Source organism: Marmota marmota, unplaced genomic scaffold (genome assembly GCF_001458135.2).
Source record: "Marmota marmota marmota unplaced genomic scaffold, marMar, whole genome shotgun sequence".
NCBI classification, from domain to species: Eukaryota; Metazoa; Chordata; class Mammalia; order Rodentia; family Sciuridae; genus Marmota; species Marmota marmota.
Window position 1 is genome coordinate 329,632 of NW_026005655.1, and position 6,242 is coordinate 335,873.

Sequence of the window (6,242 nt, forward strand, 5' to 3'; positions counted from 1 at the left end):
AAATCTCACTGCAATGAATCCAAAAATTTCAATCTTGTTAATATTTTACTTGTTATTATTGGCAACTGAAGGGATCCATGGAAGGGTCATAGTACAACCTGTGGGTAGACTGAGGCAGCCTGTAATTGACTTTGGCATGTCATCCCTAGTTAAATCTAGCCTCTCCTTTTTATTAATTTAAATAAGGTTGTCCCAACACTAAGTGTCCCAACACTAGTTTCCATCTTCATCTCCCTCTTGGATTTTCTTGTTTGAACTAGATCCTAGTACTTTTTCTTTCTTTCTTTTTTTAACCAACTCAAACTTCTTCAGTAGCAGCAGGTGCAAGCACTCAAACGCATGCTGTCTTTCACCACAGCTGAAGTTTTTGATTATAAGTGAGACTGCAATGCATGTCATATATTGTCCTCCCTTTATTTCTCTTCTACATGTAAGTGAAAGTATCACAGCCACTTTCACTTATGTGTGTAGGCAGGTTCTGTTGTGTACAAACGTCACTGCTCAGTATCAAAGTGGGCTTGATAAATGTTCAATACCAAGGAGAGGAGCCTTGGTTCTGTGGATGACAACCAACTGTTCCAGACTGAAATCCTGTGCTTCAAGTGTAATCAAACTTTCCTTTACCTGAGGCAAGGCTTGGGATCCAGTATTTCACTTTCCTTGGGCGAGTGACCCCACTCCTGGAGTACAAAAGTCATTCTAAGCCCACCTCTGCTCTCTCACACAGGGCCAAATGATCCTTTACGGGTGGAAGTGAAAGGAAAGTGACCACAACACTCGGAGTGACCAAGAGATCTTTATTGCAGCAGTGCAAAAGAGGAGGAGAGAGAAAGAGAGAGAGAGAGAGAAGATGGAGAGAGCAAGGGAGAGTGAAGCAAGAGATTCAGACAGAGGGAACAAGAAATGGGGGCCTCCTGCAGGAGGGAGTATTTAAAGCCAAATTCTAATGGGGCCTCTGAGTCTGCAAGCTGCCTTGTTGGTGGACAATGATTGGATTACACAGTAGTTGCTAAGGGTGTCCTCTTCTGCCTTCAGGCAGATGGGTTGGGGTTGAGTGTTCAGACTTGATGTAAACAGGTGATAAAGGACCAGACATGGGAGGGGGAATTGAGTGCATGTGTTATCCTGCAGCTAATATCCATTCAGCCTGCTCTACAGACAACTTGGTTTAGCCTGTCCTGCACCTAACATTCCTCCTATTTGTTTTTCAAAGTGACATGGGGAAATCATATAATCCTCTGGCTACATTCTGCTTAATGGTGGGCAGCGTGGGACCTAGGAGGGAAAATGGAGGAATGTTCAGGGACAGGTCTAGGAACACCAGGCAGCCAGAAATAACACCCAGTGGCTATAAACAGTTATTTTGGCAGGGGTAAAGCCATGAAAGTTCCTAGAAGCCACAAGTCGTCAATGGCATCAAATCAGTCCTGGGCAGAGGAGATCCTTGGTATCAGCAATTGGTCCTATTGTAGGGACTCTAGGAAGTATCAGAGGTAGCTTGGTTGAATCCAGTAATGTTAAGGGTGACAGCCCAATTTCAGCCAGTGGAAGGGCAATCGCCTTGACCCATAAACTGAGAGTGGGTGCTGTAATCCTGGTGTCATGTCACTTGGATGTTAAAGCACCATCTGTGGTTGGGATAGAAACTTGAAAGAAATTTAATGATTAGTAAAAGAAGAACAGGATTGGTGAGAAATTTTGAGTTTGGTGGGTGTGGTGGAAGTCCAGGACTGTATATTTGGAACAGGTACCTTTTTCAGGTGGGAGACATGTTACCAGGGAGAATGTCTAAGAGCCTGGTCACCATTGGGGTAGTAAGTATGACTGTATGGGGTCCCATCTGTAAGGGTCAGGCGAAGCGTCAGAGAAAGAGACCACCAAGTGACCACTCATGCAATTGGCAGAAGGGGATTTATTGAACCAGCATGCTGGGGCTCCGTGCCCACTCAAGAAGGGAAAGCAGGCCAGAGCCCCGAGCAAGGGCTGAGCACTGCTTAAGTACACTTTTTGGGGAGGGCAAAGGGCTTTGTATACATCAGAACAAATCATCATGAGGAGCGGGAAAATTGAACAACAACTCCTAAACATGATTAGTTCATTCATTGGCGGGAACAGGTCAGGCTGGAGTGATAGGTCATTCCTAAGGAGAGTACACATTCAAACTGAGTGGTTCAGGCCCTGCAAGGCCTACGTGCAACCACACAGACCCCTTCAGTTATTAAACAACCAGACAATCAGGGGAAATGTTTACTGGGCGGTTCTAAGCATTGTCTTAACAGCTACAGAAATTTCAGGTTTTGCAGGTAGCATAGAAACCTAACAATACCTCCTTTACATTTTAACTCAGACCTTGCAGCTTAGAAACTTTTACAACACCCGGTCTTTTACCCTTTAACTTTTACGCTTTAACTTCAATTTCCTTTACCCTTACACATCCAGTGAGGTTGCAACGACTGAGAATGCAGTTCCTGAGGTAAGACTGAGTCACCCGGTTGAAGAGGGTCCAATTCAGTTTGTGGTTTTGCTGGTATTGAGGCAATGAATGCTGCAGGAAGGCACTGGTCTGCTTGTTTCCTGATAAGTGGGGGCTGGACCTTTGTCTGACTGGGTGGAGGTGGGAAGTCTGAACCTGGGAATGATCTGCTTGATGAGGTTGGAGGTGACTGTGTCAGCAGTTTCCCTGGATGTAGGGAAATCTTCTATCCAACCTGAAAAAGTATCAACCAAAGAAAGTAGATAGCAAACATTTTTGTGCCTAGGCATGTGAGTGAAGTTTATCTGCCAGTCTTCGTCTGGCTGGTGGCTCCTCATCTGATGTGTGGGTAGTTTAGGTTTGATGCTTCCTTGTGGGGATACAGTAGAGCAGACAGACCAAGCAGAGTGGACCTGCCAGAGAGCAGATATCATTTCTAGGAAGTGAAAGAGAGGCTGTAAAATGTGGAAAAGAGGTTATGAATGGTGTTCGGTGGGGGCAGAGTCTCTGGAGCTAGTGTTATGCTTGAATTTGGGACCCCCAAAAGACCACCAGGGACCCAAGATTGATGTAAGAAGCAAAGAGGTGTTTATTGCGAGCTAGCTCGGTCCTCCACACGCATACAGCAACTGATGAAGCTGAGGGGCCCCAAGCCCAGGATTTGCAGCAGTTTTATACATTCTTTGGAGAAGGCAAGGACCCCCATATACATCATAGCATCTCTTAGAATATCATCACACACCGCGGAAAAATCAAATAACAACTTGAAAACATGATTAGCACATTCACTGGTGGGAACAAATTGGGTAGAAGTTATTGGTTACAAATATTCATTCAAACTTATTGGTTTAAGCCAAGAGGGGTGTTCATGCTGAATTACATGGTTTCCCAATACAATAAACTACTGGGAGGGTCATCTGGCATCCCAGGTATTTCCCTGTCTCATGCTGATTGGTGGCTGCTAGGGGGTTACTATGGGTCTCCACCTAGCCTGACTGAGTCAGGGACACCTGGTACAACAGATCTCTCCTGTTATTTGTAGATAAACCACTTAGCATGGTGGGAATGTGCCTAGGAGTGCTCTGTGGGTCTTTCCAAGGACAAAGGTCATGTCCATTCCTTGGACAGGCTTTGCTCTGAGGTAGAGGCTGGTTTTTCACTAGAAGAGTTGGTCATGAGTCGTAGGTCTCTTTCTTGGGCATCAGGGGCTGGTAGTCTTAAAAGAAGTAGTTGATTGACCGGCTAGTTGGTGAATTTGTGTATCTGATCTTGCAGGAACTTCTGTAGGCAATTTAACATACAGAGTTCTATTAGGAGAAATATAAAGAGGACTAATAGGGGTCCTGTGAGGGGGAGGAGCCAAGGCCACACTTGACTGAACAGTCCCCATGGAGCCTATTGGCCTAGTTGTTGTCTCCTCTTTTCAAGCTGTTCCTGTCTTTCATTACTCCCAGGAATGACTCTGTTTTAACTTAACTGTTTAAGATCAAGCTGGTCAAAATTGACTTTGTTTCTTTCATTAAGAGTCAGCTGAGTTCCCATAGGGGTCATTGGTGGGAGAACTTGAAAGCAGCTTCTTTGTTCTGCTAGTACTATCTGCGCTATGATGGGTCCAGGTCTTGCTTGACCATGTGGCTTTCCTTGGAAGCATCAGGGACATCTCCTGTCTCAAATGACACTCCTATTCACAGCAAGTTCACTGATTGGCTTTTCATTCTCTGGTGGTCTCATTAATCTCCCTGATCAGGAGGTTATGTGGCCCAGAGTTGCAAAGCTCTTTAGAGAAGTTCCCTGTTCCCTAGCTTCAGACTGACTCAGAGGGCAAGAGTCAAATATTGGTTTTCTTGGCCATTTTAATTTAACTTTAAGTCTTGATCTTAAAGATCCAGCAAAGTAAGTTTCACCTTAAATTAAGAGTACTGGCTTTTAGCTGAAGTCAGGGCTACTTTGGAGTCATTCTGATATGTAGTAAGATGGCAGGCAGAACATTATCTCAGGGAAGGCAAGGCTCTTTATAAATCTTAGGTAAAGCATTGTAGTATTGAAGTTGGTCTTTGTTTCTTAAATATCAATTTATAAAGTTTACATATATTGTTGCTTGATGTTACATGAATAGTAGCTAACAAAATATGATGTTACATTTAAATTCTACCCAGTGTATAGGACTTCATATTTATCTTATTGATAACAGGTCCAGTTATAGAAAATGAAATGATATAAATAAATCTCCAATATGTTATTCTTATAAGTCTAAAATTACCAGATCACTTTAGTTTGGAGAACACCAGCTTGATATAATGTTTGTTTGGGTTTTTTTTTTTTTTTTTTTGTTGTTGTTTGAGCTTCTATCTTAAAGACTTATATACCTGGAAAACATGAACACATTTAATATACAAAAAAGAGTAATACTACCACAATTACTATTGATGGTTTTATATTAATCAAGTTTAGCTCTTAAAGAAATAACATATTACAATATTGCAAAATAAGAGTTGTTGTTTAACCACAGTTTTATAATGCTTAATTCCTTCAAAATTACTTGCTCAAAAAACTTACATATATAATCAACTTACAAAGACCTTCTTTATCACTTACTGAGTCCTATATAGCCAACATAAACAGACCTTCTTTATCACTTGCTTAAACCCTCTTATTTACTTAATCACATACACGCTCTTATCCCAAAACACATTTCCTTCTATTAAATCCATACTTAGAACCTTCTAATTTCTCTTTCCCATCTGTTAACTCCTTCTTTATTCACACTTTAAAACAATCCTTGGAAATTTCTGAACTTAAGCAAATTATTCTATTTTAATAAGTGATTTTTTTTATTTGAAGTACACAATTAATCCCATCTGTTTACCATTTCATGAAAACATAAACAATGTTTAAGTGTATAGAAATATACTGTTGTAGTGATGGACAAGGCAAGGCACCTAAGATAGCACTGAAGATGGGGAAACAGTTTTATTTGGTTGCAGCCAGATTCAGAGGGCACCTAACAGGGAGACCTTCCAGGAATTGGACAAAGGTATGGAAAAAGCCTGTCCCAAGGAACTCTCACACCCTGCTGCATCCAATTTCAGAGCAAGTCCCAGACACACCCTCAGCAGCCCCACCAGGACCCGAGGGAACCAGCTGTGAGCACCGCTGGGAGAAGGACCAGAGGCCAGGAAGGGTGCAGGCCTGCACGGGTATTGGAAGCTCATCCCACCACATCCCAGCAGTGTGACTTTGGGCAGGGCGCTGCACCTCTCTGTGCAGCCTGAGCATGGAAATGCACAAGTTAAGTGCCTGGAACACAGCAAAGTGGTGCTGCCATGGCCAGCAGTTCCAATCCCGCCTCCCTGGAAAACTGAGGTGGGCCCCAGGGTTGCACCCGAGTGCCAGGACTGAATGGCCCATGGCACCTGGCGCCTTGCCCTGCGCTGGGTCCCCAAATGGCAGGGACTTGGCAGCACTGCTGCAGCCTCCGGGCATGTTGGGCTGCCTCCGAAGATTGCGGGCCACCCACCTGACCCACTCTCTTTGCGGCCTTGGTTTCTGGCACTTTCAACCTCCTCAGCCCCCACAGAACACAGCTGTCGCCAGCCGCTCACGTATTGGCCCCGCCACTGCCAGTACTCGGGAGACTTAGCTCCTCTCTGCACTCCCCCCCCCCAAGGACAGCGGACTGGTCTGGGCCAGGGTCAGGACTAGCTGTTATCAGGACCTTTATTCCATATCCCCTTCCTGGAATCTTCTCCACCAATCACTGTGACCTGGA

General features: G+C 44.1%; 1 long non-coding RNA gene across 1 annotated transcript; it reads right to left on the bottom strand.

The window, feature by feature from the left end:
• Positions 1-4,813: 4,813 nt before the first annotated feature.
• On the bottom strand, positions 4,814-5,280 carry LOC125614656. Its single transcript, XR_007345227.1, has 2 exons — positions 5,098-5,280; positions 4,814-5,052 (listed from the first exon to the last, which is right to left on the bottom strand). It is a non-coding gene; the product is annotated as an uncharacterized LOC125614656 (long non-coding RNA).
• Positions 5,281-6,242: the final 962 nt, after the last annotated feature.